Raw genomic sequence first — 14364 nt, forward strand, 5'->3', positions numbered from 1 at the left:
AGATGAGAATACCGAGGATTAAGGAGTTTAAGGGATGTTCCCAGAGAAGTGGTGGCATCAGGCTACAAACCCAATCCCCTATGGTCCTGGAAAGAACTATGTGTGCTCCCTCCCCAACAACTAGTGCATACTCAGCTGGGTTCACAGCACAGAATAAAGACCAAATAATAGTGGTTGCTCTTCTATGCTCTGTCTTCCAGGACTCTATGGCCACTGCTACTGAGTGGCAAGTCCTAAATTACACTGACCCCGAAGTCACCTAAGTTGGCAACAATCATTGCTTGCAAGAGAAAAATAAATTGGAGGTAAAATGGCACATTAAAAAAGGTATGTTGGCCCTTCCTGCTGATCGTCTTTTATCCAAACAAGGGACTCTGATGATGACCCAGACATTAGCTTATAAAGCCTCAGCCACCTCTAGTCCTCTCAACACCTGTGACCTTCCAGCCACTTCTAAACCTTCAGTCAAGAGGAGAGGCCATCAGATCCTGTGGCCCACCATCTTAGGGAAGTGACTTTCCCTATCCCAAATTACACCTAAGTTCCCACTAGAAATTCAGGGTTTTTGAGTCCTACACAGGCCTTTCCATATCATCAGGCCCTACTATAAGCTTGCTAGCTCCCTGCCTCCTTCACTCATGGGATCGAAAACCACTATCCCCAGGAAAAGACTTTTCACCTAGCTACTCCCAATTACATCACCCCCTCCCATCCCAGGTCATTTTTCGGCTCACCTTCCCCCAAACAGACCCTTTGTTTCCCAAAGTTAAGAAGTGGGACTGATCTTCTCCTGCCCCCAGTGTCCTTGATAATACTGATCTACATTTACTTAACAGTGCCCTTCTTTACAATTATGCTACTGGGTATGTCAACTCTTTCTTTATAGCCTTGTTAATATCACTTGCAGCCCCCATTTATGTCGCCCGAATTCCTTTCTTGGGGGCCATTCTCATGGTCTTCATCTCTGCCTGGCCCAGGATCCTGTTCTGGGTATCCACAGTGTTACAGCAAATGACTGATTTCATAGCCTTACCTAGAAGTTTCCAAGTTCTTTGGACATAAAGTCAATTTCAAGGCTTGTCACATTAGCTACTACTCTTTTTATGTTTTGATGTAGGTTTTATTTTATTATTATTTAAGTATGATGAGGCCAATAGATCAGGAAACAACTGCCACTGAAAAGACAGCTTGTGATCCTCACAGATTCCAGGAGTGGGCACACCATATCATGGTGTCCCATGGAGAAAAACTATGGGGTCAGAGAGGGAGGGGAGCACCAAGGGCAAGAAACTTTATGTGGTTTCTGTGGGAAGGAATGGACAAGGCAGAGTAAGGCTGAGGACTGGCTGGTTTAAATAATTTTAGCAGGTTCTGGGGCACAGGAGCTACCCCTGGCCGTCTGGGGCCTGGCCCTGTGAGGATTATGTCGGGTAGATAGTGGCCTGGAGTATAAGAGTCCTGAAGGCCCAATAGTTCTATTGGGAGGTTAGGGACTAGAGGCTCTGGATCTTTTGGTGTGCTTTTGAAAGGCTCACTCAAAGGTGAGTCTTTTATTATATCTAGGAATTGGCTACCTTGGGTGTGCTATCCATTCAGGGTCAATAAGGCTCCAGTGATCAAAGCATCAGAAATATAATAAATCAGCCACGTGGGTGGCTCTGTCAGTTGAACGTCCCACTCCTGATTTTGGCTCAGGTCGTGATTCAAGGGTCGTGGGATCAAGCCCTGCATCAGGTTCCATGCTCAGTGTGGAGCCTGCTTAAGATATTCTCTATCTCTCTGTCTCCCTCTTACCCATCTCCTCCACTACTGCACATGCTCTCTCTCTCTCAAATTAAAAAAAAAAAAAAGTATAATAAATTAGAAAATAAAAGACATGGTTAGTACACATGGATATACTTTTTTCCCATCATCCATACTGCTCAGCCTCACAAGTCTGAAACTGTGTAATGGCCCTTTCTGAAACAACCCACTGGGTATTTCCATGAGAATACCCAGATTGCACATTAAGTTCACCAGGTACACAACTTAGGTTGTCACCTCATTACCAGAGCCAGCATTCCAAACACACCAGATTAGAGGCCTTCAGGTCATGTTGATACCTTTCTACACCAAGTCAGCCTCCAGGCTCTCTGGAATTTCTTCCCTTTCATGACCGTTCCCTCAATCACATCCAGTGTAACAGGCCACCCGCAGGTGTTTATTTCCTCTGGCCTCCTCCTCTGGTGGAGGCATGGTCTTTTGATGGTCTTTGTTTCAGTGGACTTCACAGAGTCTTAATGCCGTATTCCTACTTACCCCCAGATGTAATAATCACTTCAAGCTGCTCTGCCCCTATTTTCTCTCCCTTCTGAAGGTGGCCATTAAGGTAAAAACCATGAATGGCTAAACTGCCCCAGAAAGATCCTTAAATCAACACTGAACTCTATTAATGGAATACCCCTCAACAAGTCTAAAAAGTCCCATTTCCTTTGTTGGAGGCAAGTAACTGGTTCTGCAATCCAGCACCTGGTGAAGCCTTAGTTTGGGTTTCGGGAGAAAGAGGTAGCTAACAACATCCTGAGGCACCAGGATCACATTCTACAGAGCAGATGCTCACCCTTTGAGAGGCAAGTGGGACTGCAACCAGTGAAGGGGCTTGCAGCCACTCTGGGCACACATCCTGGAATCGAGTGGTCCATGATTTCTATCTAAGGGGTTTAATTTCTCCCTATGTATTTATTTCTCTTTCCATGCCTGCTTCTGTCTGTCTGTCTCTGTCTTTCTGTGGCCCCTTCTTGGTGTCTGTCATGTGTTTGTGTCTATGTGTGCACCTCTGTCAGTATCTCACCCTGTATTTCTCTCTTGGTGTCACTGGGCTTCTATGTGTGTCTGGGTTTGTGTCTCTCTATGTTTCCCCCCCTCCCACCCTGTTCCTTTATGTCTTTCCGCATGTCTGTCCCTATTCTCTATGTCTCTGTCTCTGAGTATCTCTATGACTGCCTCTTTCTCAGTCTTGGGAGTCTCCTTCTGTGAGGGTGTGTATGTATGTGTGTGTGTTTTAAGCTTCTGGCCATGTGTGTGTATGGGGTCAACATATGCATCTCTGTGTGTGAATGTCTCCCAGTACACACACTTCTCAGGATACAGGACTCTGCCAAGCACTTAGAGCTAACTGATTTCAGATATATTAAGTACACACACTCCAATGCCACAGCTGGTTCTCTCATCTTCTCACTCTTGTGCCCCACCCCTGCCCCCAGCTCCTGCCCCACCTAGAGGGATATGTCCAATTCCATACCATGACCTGCAAGATCTTCTGGAACCTGTCTCCACCAGGCACACCAGCCTCATTTTCCTGCATTGTCACACACACTGCAGACCTTGGCTCAAGCATTTGCAAACATATTTGTGGCAAGGATGTCCTCCTTTCCCCCCAAACCTCCTGCTGAAGGAATGTCCACATACGAAAGAGAATAGTGTAGAGCTTCAATGGGTAATGCGAGGGTGGAGGGCTCAGAGCCAAGCTCAGCCTCCCCATCAACACCTTGCAGAGGCCAAACCAAAGCTGAAAAGCACCACTGAGGCCAAGCACAGTAAAGCCTTCACAGACTCCATAGATCCTCTACCATTTTCTGTGTAACAAAAGGCCTTGTGTTCTCTGGGTCAAGCTCACGTGCCACCCTTTGCAAAAGCTTAGCACTCGGGGTCCTGCCAACAAGCAACTTCCTGGTACCCGCTGACGCACCATCACATGGAGAGGTCCTGGCATCCATGCTGTGAACCAAGTGTGTGTGTTAAAGGAAGTTTCTGCTCCAGGTTTTAAGGTCAAACTGAATAAGTGGAGCCTGTCCTCTTGCCTTAGTTGATGGCCAAATGGGAGGTGGTGGTGAACCTGTTATATTCCAGTTTTTTTTTTTAAATTTTTAGAAAATGTTTTATTTATTTCTAGGAGAGAGAGAGACAGCTTGAGCAGGTGAGGGTCTGGGAGAGTGGGAGATACAGAATCTGAAGCAGGCTCCAGGCTCTGAGCTGTCAGCACAGAGCCCGAGGTGGGGCTCGAACCCACAAACCGTGAGATCACGACCTGAGCCGAAGTCGGATGCTTAACCAACTGAGCCACCCAGGCGCCCCCCCTGTATTCCAGTCTTAATGCTCAAGTCAGGAAGCTACCCAAACAGGTAAACAGCACTTTACTTTGAAGAGAGACAAAAAGAGGAAAGGAAGAAAAGCAAACACTAGAAGTAATTCAGAGCCCAGGAGCCTTCATGGCTACTCGCACAATTGGTTATGGCCTCAGTAATCACGGGAGGGAACCAAACAATTTTAGAGGGTTTTCTTGTTGTTGTTAACTTCTGTTTTTCCAAATATGTGTTTGTGCCTCTCTGCTAAAATAAAGGCCAGATTCCTTCCAAGTCCTCCTACAAGACCTGGGGCTTTCAGATCTCAACAAAGCTTTTATCATTTGCGAAAGGTTCAACTCAACAAACATCATTGGAGAAAAGTACTGTGTGAGGGCTTCTTGTAAAAGACAGAATGAAGAAGAAATCATAGCTCCTGTCCTTTGGCACTTAGGGAACAGACAATTTAGGGAAACATACACATACCTCTCATCTAAGGAGTGTTAAAATCACTGAAGGGGAAGACTGTCAACCTGAGAAGATCTGGGATCTGAGACTCAGAGGGGGACAAAAGAATACTCCAGGTGGGGGAACAGTCTGAATAAACACCTAGGAAGGAGAGGGTGTGGCACATAGTAGGCACATCCAATAAAAGTCTTACTAAAAGTATGTATGTGGGACATGCTCATGTTGAACATGAACTCAAGACCAAATTGGCATTAAGAAGTGAAGGTGTTTCAAGGATTCCTTCTGGAAGTTACTTATATTAGAAGTCTTAGAATGCTAGGAGGGACTTTGAAAAGTTTATTCCAAGTCCTTTCTTTGAAAAATGAGGAAACCAGAGCTCCCAAGTTACATGCTAGGTCCAGAAGTGAGAGGAGAGCTCAGAACTGTTCTCAAAGGCAATCACTTTAAATTTGAATGCACATCATTGTAATCTGAGTTTAAGGGATTAAAATAAAATTGATGTTGCCATCTGCTCCTTTTCTGCATCAATGCCATTAGAGGAATAAAACAGTGAAGAATTAAAGCTCTTGAGTTAACAGTTTCAGTTCTGAAAGCTGAGATGGCCACTGGTAAGCTGTGTTGCCATGGCTAGGTCCCCACCACTCTGAATCTTTATCTTCCCCTCTGTGCTATGGGGATCATAGTCGTGTATTACAGAGTGGTTGTGAAGATTTGGTGAGATCATATACCAAAATGGTTCTTACCAAGGTCATCAGGAGATGATCCCATCTCACTTGACCTCTGGACAGTGGTGTCTGCCAGAGCTCTTGACTCTCCCATAAACAGCTTTCCCCACAACTGACTTGGTGCCTAGGGTGACCTTTCCTGGTGTTACTTCTTCCTCTTTGGATACTCCTCAGTCTCCTTTGCTGGGCTCTCTTGTACACAAATTCTAAATGTTGGAGAACCTCAAGGTTTAATTCTGTATCCCATCATCCTCTCTAGCAACTTATTTTTCCTTGCTGATTCCATTCAATCCCATCGGTTTAAGTACCATCCAAATGCTGCTGACATACTTTTATTTCCATATTAATCTATTTCTTCCCTGATCTCCAGGCCCAAATGTCAAACTATCTGCTTGAGATCTTCATGTGGATGTCAGAGAAAAGTCTCAAAGCAATATGTCAATACAGAACTTTCCATTGCCCCACCTCCAAATTTGATTCTTTCTCATCTTAGTAAATTCTGCCCTCTACTCATCCATTGGTCAAGTCTGAATCTTCAAGTCTTTAATGACTCCTCCAGCTCTCCCTCTCCTAACATCTGTCACTAAATCCTAAGGATTTCATTTTCAAAGTGTATGTCAATGCCACATGCCTTTCTTCCTCTCCACCAACACCACTGTCTCTTATCCTGGTGACTGCAAATGCCCCCTAAGTGGGCTCCTGACTCTAGTCTTGTACCTCTACAGTCATTTCTGCACACAGCAGCCAGCATAACTTTTAACAAATAGAATGCAGATCTCATTGCTCTCTGGTGCCACATCCTTCAATGGCTTCCTGCTGCTTGGAGACTAATGAAACCACAAATAAGTCTTTTAATTTTTCCAGGATCTACCTGCAACACTTCTTGAGCACCATTTTCTTCTCTGGTCATTCTGCTCCATTCCTACTTGCCTGTTTCCCATTCTTGGACTAAACCAAGTTATCTGGAGTCAGGGCCCAAATGTGTGTTGTTCATTCTTTAGCCAGCAAACTCTTCTTCCTTAGCCTACTGGTTAAGAGTTCCAACTTGTGAGTCAAACTCTTGCTGCTTGTGACTATGGACAGGTTCCTTAGTATTATGTGCCTTACTGTCATCATCCATAAAATGGGGTAATAACATTATTTACCTCATATTGTTGTAAATATTAAATAAAATATGTACTATGCTGAGAATAATACCTAGTATATATGAAACACTTCATAAATACTGTTACCTTTTTAAAAATCCCCATTATCCTTCAGGTCTTGCCTTAAATGTTACTTTTTATAGAATCCTTACTTATTCTAACCCTCAATTTAAATCGATCCTGTTTTCAAAGAACCAACCTTAACTAGTCAGCAAATATTTGAGTCTTACTATCCATTTCTACCTTACTACACTCTAAGCTCCACTCAACAGGAACCTCATCTGTGTTTCTTTAGCTCCTGGAGCCTGGCAGGAGCATAGACAAAGTGGTAGGCACTCAGTGTAATGACTGATTTGTGTCCCTGTCCCCAAATTCATACTTTGAAACACTAACCCCCAGTACCTCTGAATGTAGCTGTATTTGGAGATAGGAACTTTACAGTAATACAGTATTACTGGTGTCCTTATAAGAAGAAATGTGAATACACAAAGACACACGGAGAAAGTGTGTACAAGAGAAAAGACCATGTGAGGACACAGTAAGAAGGCAGCCATCTACAAGCTGTGGAGAGAGACCTCAAGAGGAACGAAACCTGCCAACACATTGGGCTTGGACTTCTGACCTGCATAACTGTGAGAAAATACATTTCTGTTTTCTGAGCCATTAAGTCTTTGGTATTTTGTTATGTCTGCCCTAGCAGACACTAGGTAAACACTCAGTAAACACTCACTAAACCAAGTGAACAGATGAACGTGCCATCCCACCTCCCAACACATGGTAAGTACACCACAAAGGTTGACTCCTGTTCTTGAAATAGTGATGATCAATGTCATAATGACTTACTAGCAAATCTGCCCAATGTACATTGCCCAAGTGACAGAAAAATTGTTAGTGGCCCTTAGTTCTTCTCAACTGTGATACTCAAGTAGAATATAATTAGTTATGAAGATCTGAGACTTTCCTTTGTGAGCAACCACATACTACTCTTAGGAATTCTCTCTGTTTACTAATGTGCACATGTTGGAAGTTGACCATCTTTCATGATAGACTGTTGTATATATAACATGGAAGAGTAGGCATTTCATACCCAGTAAGCAAATACTTCTCAGACATGAAAGGAAAACTAGAAAAATGTGTAGAATATTGTACTTCCAATACAATAGGTCAGTTGTTTTTATAAATATATCCTTGAACACGGACACATGTGTAAGTGCTTTAGTATATATACTTGTGAGATATATGTGTATATACACATATAATTTTCAACTGAAGGTGACCACATAATATACCATTATAGGGTCTCAAGTTAGACATTCAGGTAGCCATATGACCCACATCTACCAAAGTGCCTTCAAAATAAAGCCCTTCTATAGCTAGGCTATGTACCTGTCACAGTCAGTTTCTGGAATATCTAAAATCATGACAGACTTCAAGGCCTGACACAGTTTTTGACAATGGCACCATCTTTTGTGTGGCAGTCCCTTAGTACAGAGCTTCATATGAATGCAACCAACTCAGCAAGTTATTGGCTCATAATATGAAACAGCATGTATATTGATTCTTTTAATAGATCTTGGAATTAAAACACATAATCCCTTTAAACGGACTGTAAAGAATCTCACCAAGCTCATGATTCGACAGTGAAGTCTCACTGAAATGGCACAGGCTGTGGGAGAAAAAGTAGATGACTTCTGTTTTGAAGCAAACTCTCCTCTTACAGACTGATTTTTATTGAAGAAGAAAATATGTAATAAGGTAATATACTTACGTATCTCACATGAGTAAGGGGTGATAAAATGAGGAATAGCAAAAAGGTTTAGTGCTGAGCATCAACACCATTTGATTAGTTGCTGTTGTGTAGAGGGTTGTACTGAGAAATCTGAGCTCGACAGGAGAAACTGCCTTGGTGGAATAATGATTCCCACTGTGATTGTGACATGGAGAGAAGATGTCTGGTATGGGTTGTCTACCCCCAAACAGACGTCTTTAAGTTCTCTTCCAGGATAAACCTTCTATGCTCTTTTCTTTTCCCTTCTTCTCTCCCTTTTGCTCTTGTGATTGGGATGAACAAGTTAAAATCTAAGAATCCCAACTTGCCCCTCTACGTCAAAGTAAAGCAAATGGTCAGAAAAAAATAAGTTAAAAAAGGAGGGAAGGTGGCACCTGGGTGACCCAGTCTGTTGAGTGTCTGACTCTTGTCCTAATGCCAGGGTCATGGGATTGAGCCCCACATTGGGCTCTGCACTGGGTGTGGAGCCTGCTTAAGATTCTCCTTTTCTCTCCCTCTCCCCAGCTTATGGCTCTGTCTCTCTCCCTATCCCCTACCTCTATAATTAAAAAAAAAAAAAGGAAAAAAAAAAAAAAACTGGTCAGTCTCAGCTTTCAGTTCCAGGACTCAAAACAGAAACCTTCACTCTTGACCTAGTGTCACTTTTTTTTTTTTTTAAGCCAATGTTTATCTATTTTTGAGAGAAAGGGAAAGACAGATATATATATATACACAGAGAGAGAGAGAGAGAGAGAGAGAAGGGAGGACAGAGGATACAAAGTAGACTCTGTCAGCACAGAGCCTGATGTGGGGCTTGAACCCACTAACCATGACATCATGACCTGAGCCAAAGTTGGACACTCAACCACTTTAGCCACCCAGAAACCCCACCACTTAGTGTCATTTTAATTGTGCAGGGCTTTGTTATATGCATTGAAAAGCAGTGCCAGAATGCTGACTATCACTCAAGTAATTAAACTGTAACATACAAGATGAAATAGCTGCTGGAGACTCAGATGTGTGAATGACCTCCAGGGTCCTCTCCTCTGATAAGGGATAGATAGCTGAGACACCATCAGTATAGTCCTACTTACATGTGGAAATACAACAGCCAGAGAGCAATGCAGTGAGAATGGTTCAATGATCTTCTCTATGCATGAGTTGGTGATGGTGATCGCAATCAGCACCAAAGCTACAAAATTCATTCTCCAGTCTTCTAACACTTCTTGATCATTGCTATAATAATGTCTCAGTGTGAAAAGTCAGTGTGCCAAGACAATGAGCAAAGACTATTTCATGTAATCCCTTCGCTGAACCGATGAGACATTATTTCTCTATATGAAGATGAGGTTTAGGGATGGCAAGTAACTTGTAATGGAAGATTAACAAACTAACACTGAAGCATTAACTGAAATGAAAGCACTAACAAAAAATGCTTTGACTTGAAACCCATGTTCTTAATCATCTGGCATACTATCACTCATCTCAACGCATAAGACATGCAGCAATACTGGAGAAGGTAAAAAAAAATTCACAAGAGGTAATTTTAGTTATTTATCCATCCATCCATCCATCCATGTACTTATCTATCCACCCATTCATCCTTGAATCAACAGAGATTCACCATGTACCTATCACTGTAGTTGGTGGTACAACAGAGTGATGAGCAATGCAGAGAAGGTGCACAACCTCAAGGAGTTAGTCTAATGGAAGAAGAGACATTAATCAATGATGTAACTGTGTAACCACAAATCGACATCGCGCTCTGAAAGTAAAGAATACGTTCAATAGGAGCACCTGATAAAGGAGGCTGACTTCAGCTGGGAATCATGTCTAAGGAAATGAGGCCCAAGATGAGGGTTGAAAGGCAAATCAACATTAATCAGGTAGAAGGAAGGTGGGAGGACAGAAGGGGAGCACTCCAGAGGAAAGAGTAGTAGCATATGCAAAGGCCCAGGGAAGGAAGGAACATAAAGTATTCAAAGAGCTGATGGCCAATGTGGCTGGAACAAGTTAGTAAAGGAAAGACAAATGTGAGAAGGGCCTAGTGAGGTAGGTAGGGGTCAGGCCCCTTAAGGAAGCATGGAACAGCCATGGGAAAACTTAAAAAGATTTGAGAGAGGGAGGGAATAGAGGAGTGGGAGCAGTTGTTCTTTTTCAAAATCAAGCTGACTTCAGGGGCATCAAAATATAGAAGCATGGTAAAACTAGAATGGAAATATAGCAACCAGCAAATAGGTTACTTAGTGGCTCAGATAAGAGAAGTTGGTAACTTGACTAGTTGGTGCCGGTGGTGAAGAACAGAAATAGATGAATTTAAGAAACATAATGGGGCATAATGATCAAATGAACTTACTGATGGATTGGACTTGGGAAGATAAGAAAGCAGATGGAATCAAGGATTATCTCTAGGTTTCTGACCTGACCCAGAAACTCCAGAACACAGCCTTGCTCATTTTGAGGTAACTTTAGGGCACAAAACTGGAAAGGCAGTTAGGTTATATAGTAGGAGTGAGAAAAGATGTCTGAATGGAGATATTAACTTGAGAGTCCACTGCATATATACAGTTGTTTAAGGCCTTGGGGCTTCAATAGAGAAGGGATAGCATGAACAACAGTTTCCAGGGAAACCTGGTCCAAACACACTTCTCAGTCACTACATTTTTCTAAACCACTTACTCCTTTTGGAATGGATATCTGCATCTTTCTTCTCCCATTTCAAAAGAACTTTCTATTTTCTTTCACAGTTCTCTTTGTTCTATTTTTTTCTGATTGTTTTGCATATTGTATTTGACACTAAATATCCCTATAGCTACTCCAATTTTGTGAAATGAGAAGAGAGAGGATCAATCCCTAGCCTTCAGAAAAACTGGATAAGACTCTAAGTGGTCAATTTACCCTGGCAGTCAACACAGGAAATAACAGATTAAATTTACTAACAGCGATTCAAAGCTACTCTCTGAGACTCCCAGATGTTTCCTGATGCCTTGCTATCATGATGCTAAAATGTATTAAATTGGGGGTGGGTAGAGACTGGGCCCAGAATACGATGCTGAAAGGATTCCCCAATGTTCGGTTTTAGGCTGGATTAAATTCAACATGGCTAATTAGAAGATTCAAAGATGGTAGGACATACCAGCTATTAGAGCCATTTTTCTCACCTTCAAGCTTACTGCTTGAGTGATTTAAGCTTGAACTGATACACTGTTATGGAAATAGAAATGTAAAGATGAAGCAATCTCCAACGGCAAAAATTGCAAGAGATGTGAAAATACATGTACTAAGTAATGAGTTTAATTACCTAATAAGTAGATATTAAGCACTCAAATTTAACCAACATCTGTTTGCACAATGAAGTAAATCACTTCATTTCATTGTTCTCATTGCCCTCTGTTACGTGTTTTACATTATCAAAAAGCCTACTTTTTCGTATTTTTCCTAACTTGGCCTAAGGGCTTCTTGAGTGGACAGTGGTATCTTTTTTTAAAACCCTCTATGTCTAGTTCAGTGTCTGGAATATAACAAATGAATAAATGCACCAACTCAAGCAGGCCTTCTCACTTCACAGCGGAATTATTCCACAAAATAATTTAATTTTTTAAAAGTGAGACCATGGGGATGTTCCATTAAAAGGCTTTTGAACCAAAATGTTTAATCCAACAGCCCTGACCCCATCTAAATAAAATGAGTGTATCATTCATATCTTCCTCTTTTTCTTTTAATATTTTTATTTATTTCTAGGAGAGAGAGAGAGACAGCATGAGCAGGGGAGGGTCAGAGAGAGAGGGAGTCACAGACTGAAACAGGCTCCAGGCTCTGAGCTGGGAGTCAGCACAGAGCCCGACGCTCGAACCCACGAACCGTGAGATCACGACCTAAGCGAAAGTCAGACGCTTAACCGACTAAGCCACCCAGGCGCCCCCATATCTTCGTTTTGAAAGCCAACTAATATGGTGAAATCATTTATATGGAATATTAAGTGGGGAATAGAAAGATTCAGCCTTCTTTTCTTGGTAAAACTGCCACGAACTACAGCCAGAGCCTCTGGAGAATACTGAATGTTGCCTATTCTCATTTTTATTTTCTTAAGAGCTACTTTGTTCAAAGTTTAATCAAAGCCAAAAGAAAGCATTATCTATTTATAATAAACTGATACTCTTCAGGATCACTTCATTTATTTCAGCGAATTCTAAGCACCGAAAGTTCTGAAAACAAAATAGGACATTCATGCAGTGGGCGCTATATGTGGGGTATCTGTTAAGGAAAGATAAATTATTATTGTCCTAAGAAAAAAGATGGCTAATGAGATCCTGTGTGACAGAATTTAATACACACACTTGTTGTCTACAAGGTTACAGAGCTTTTCCCCCCTTCCCATTGTTAAAGAAATATTTAAAGGTAAAAGTCTCTTCTAACTTTAGACAGAAGCTATAGAAAACAGTAACTATTTTCTCAGTACAGTATCATTTTCCCTAAAAGTTTTATTTAAATACTAAATTCCAACTCAAAAATTGTTCACATACGTGCTTACTAGTTCAAGAGCACTAACATGGTATGTGGGAATGAGGATCACAATAAATGAAATAATAACAGAACAACTAGATTCATCCATTTTCCTAATACACATTAGGCATGTATTTTGAATTTCACATAGAACTCAGCATTGCTAATCGTATATTTCTAATAAGCCAGTTATAGTATAAAAAGCAAAAAGCTTTGGTTATGTTAAATTTTTTTCTGGTTTTAGGTTGGTTGAAAATAATCAAAGCTCACACACGTTCATCAAAAATCTAAGTGTGCATTTTATGCGTTAAATAATACTACCGCTCACTCCTTAAATTGTTCAATGCATGTTTTTTTTTCTTTTTTGAGAGAAGGAGGAGAGAATGGAATTGAGAGAAAGAGAGGAAAAACTTCTACTGATTACCTACCATGTCTCAAGTGCCTAAGTACTATATGTTTAGGATTTTCATATTTAGAGTCTTACTTATTCCTAAAAATTAAGTAGCTGAGTTTCAAAAAATTAAAGTGATTCTCCAAAGATTATTGAGTGAGTAAGCGATAGAATCCCAGTTTCAAAGAGCAGTCTGTTGGAATGCAAGATGAGTTATCTTTCCATAAAGCTGTATTATAAACTGGGGGAAATGGTTCATCTTGAAGATACCTCATAAAGAAGTAGATGAAGTTTTCACAGGAACACAGGCAAGCACATTAAGAGAACATGATCTGAAATGTTGGATGTGAATTGGTAAACAGATGCATGTCACTAAAAAATCACATTTTTCATCATAATAGTTGGCTGTGGGTTGGCAAAGACCCCAGTAAAGCTGTTTTTATACAACAGAAGCACAGCTGGTTAACAAGGGGATAAATCTGGCCAACCGACTAAGACTTTCAATTCATTTAATGCCAATTATCTGTATGGAATTAAAAAACAACAACAAAGTAACCTATAAATAAGCTGACCCATAATATTTTGTATTTAATAACTTCAACTTTTCATTCAACCTCTTTATTAATACCCTGTATATTAATCATTGCAAAAGCTAAAATACATTATACTAAATTGATTTTAGACACTTTACACAGGAGTATGAAAAAGGAACATTTGAAATTAGCTGGAAATTTGTGTGTCTTTCAGATACGACATGCCATTCATATTCACAGGTCCTTCTACTCCCCATGAACAATGTGTGGACCAATACTCACCAGCCATTAGCCCATTCCTTCTGTATAATACATGTCAGGTGATAAAGTACGTTCTCATCAGTTATCCCATTGATGGGATATTTAAGTCATTTCCAGAGTGCAGCCTTAAACTAAAAGAGTTCTTACTTCATGTACAAAACTAGTTACTTAGGATTTTTTTCTAGAGTTTGGACAAATGGAAGAAAATAAGTCTCTCTCATGATTTTTTTGTGCAAATTATTTATAAAGTGCCCCAATAGAGTCCAAAAACCAAATTACAATAGATAAATAGCAGCACTCAAATATTGTAAATAACAATTTACCTATTCCCAGTTAAAGGTGTCATCAGTCTAGAGTTCTAAATTTAGGTTATTTAGAAAATTAATCACATGTTGCTGAACATAAATCTTAATTCCAGTGTGCATAAGCAGGAAAAAAAGTACATTGTGTATGTATAATTATTCAGTGTT

General features: G+C 40.8%; 1 protein-coding gene and 1 non-coding gene across 7 annotated transcripts in view; both read right to left on the reverse strand.

Annotated features, from left to right (window-relative positions):
* FHIT (fragile histidine triad diadenosine triphosphatase) overlaps positions 1-14364 on the reverse strand; it is a 1396599-nt gene that overhangs the window by 200902 nt on the left and 1181333 nt on the right. The gene's annotated exons all lie outside the window — the stretch shown is intronic.
* Positions 4024-4108, reverse strand: TRNAR-UCG (transfer RNA arginine (anticodon UCG)). The gene has a single exon. It is a non-coding gene; the product is annotated as a tRNA-Arg (tRNA).

This window comes from Crocuta crocuta, unplaced genomic scaffold (genome assembly GCF_008692635.1).
Source record: "Crocuta crocuta isolate KB4526 unplaced genomic scaffold, BGI_CrCroc_1.0 scaffold213, whole genome shotgun sequence".
In the NCBI taxonomy this organism is placed as follows: domain Eukaryota; kingdom Metazoa; phylum Chordata; class Mammalia; order Carnivora; family Hyaenidae; genus Crocuta; species Crocuta crocuta.